The sequence below is a fragment of the Tupaia chinensis genome, unplaced genomic scaffold (assembly GCF_000334495.1).
Source record: "Tupaia chinensis unplaced genomic scaffold, TupChi_1.0 Scaffold143824_1, whole genome shotgun sequence".
NCBI classification, from domain to species: Eukaryota; Metazoa; Chordata; class Mammalia; order Scandentia; family Tupaiidae; genus Tupaia; species Tupaia belangeri.
Genome location: NW_006203674.1, coordinates 684329 through 684965, shown reverse-complemented (window position 1 = coordinate 684965; position 637 = coordinate 684329). Strand labels below are relative to the sequence as shown.

The 637-nt window shown below is 44.9% G+C and overlaps 1 protein-coding gene across 4 annotated transcripts in view; it reads left to right on the top strand.

Moving 5' to 3' along the window:
- The window catches only part of CADM1 (cell adhesion molecule 1), a gene marked incomplete at its 5' end in the record, with an annotated part of 74259 nt that overhangs the window by 70734 nt on the left and 2888 nt on the right, over positions 1-637 (top strand).

The following is a 637-nucleotide window of genomic DNA, read 5'->3' as shown; positions in this document are numbered from 1 at the left end:
TACTTGACTATGACAGGCGGTTTAAGTTCTGCCTATATACCACACTGAGGTGCAGGCCTGCCTTTCTCCGTGTAAACTGTTGGGATTTGGGGATGAGATGTTACCAACTCTGTAAACGTTCTGTCTATTGTCATTACAAAGTGGCTGTGCCAATTAGCAAATCCATGAATCCGGGTCCGGGCTAGATTTACATAATGAGAGAGAATCACTTATTCATTAAGAGAGATCCCAAGCCTTGATTCAAGCCATTATAACGTCAAATTCTTTATTGATCTGGAACCCTGCTCCGAAATGGGAGGCACAGGAAAATCAAACAGACTTGTGCAAGTTGAAGCACAGTCTCACCTATGGATAGGCCATCGTGACTCACGCAGCCAGGAGGCCGGGGTTCCAATAAACAATCCGAGATGACAATAGGAGCACCGTCAGGGCCCTAATTCATTTATTGGCTAATTGCTCTTCCTTGCTTTGGTCTTTAACCACGTCCGTGCACATATCTGGTCATTGGTCTTTGGCGTTTCCTGTTTATACGTTAGTCAGCAGCTCTCCAGCTTTCTGCATTTTTAGCTCCCACTCACGTCTTCTGCTGACATCCTCTGGTCATAATCACTGCTCTAATGTCTCATTTGCTGAATTA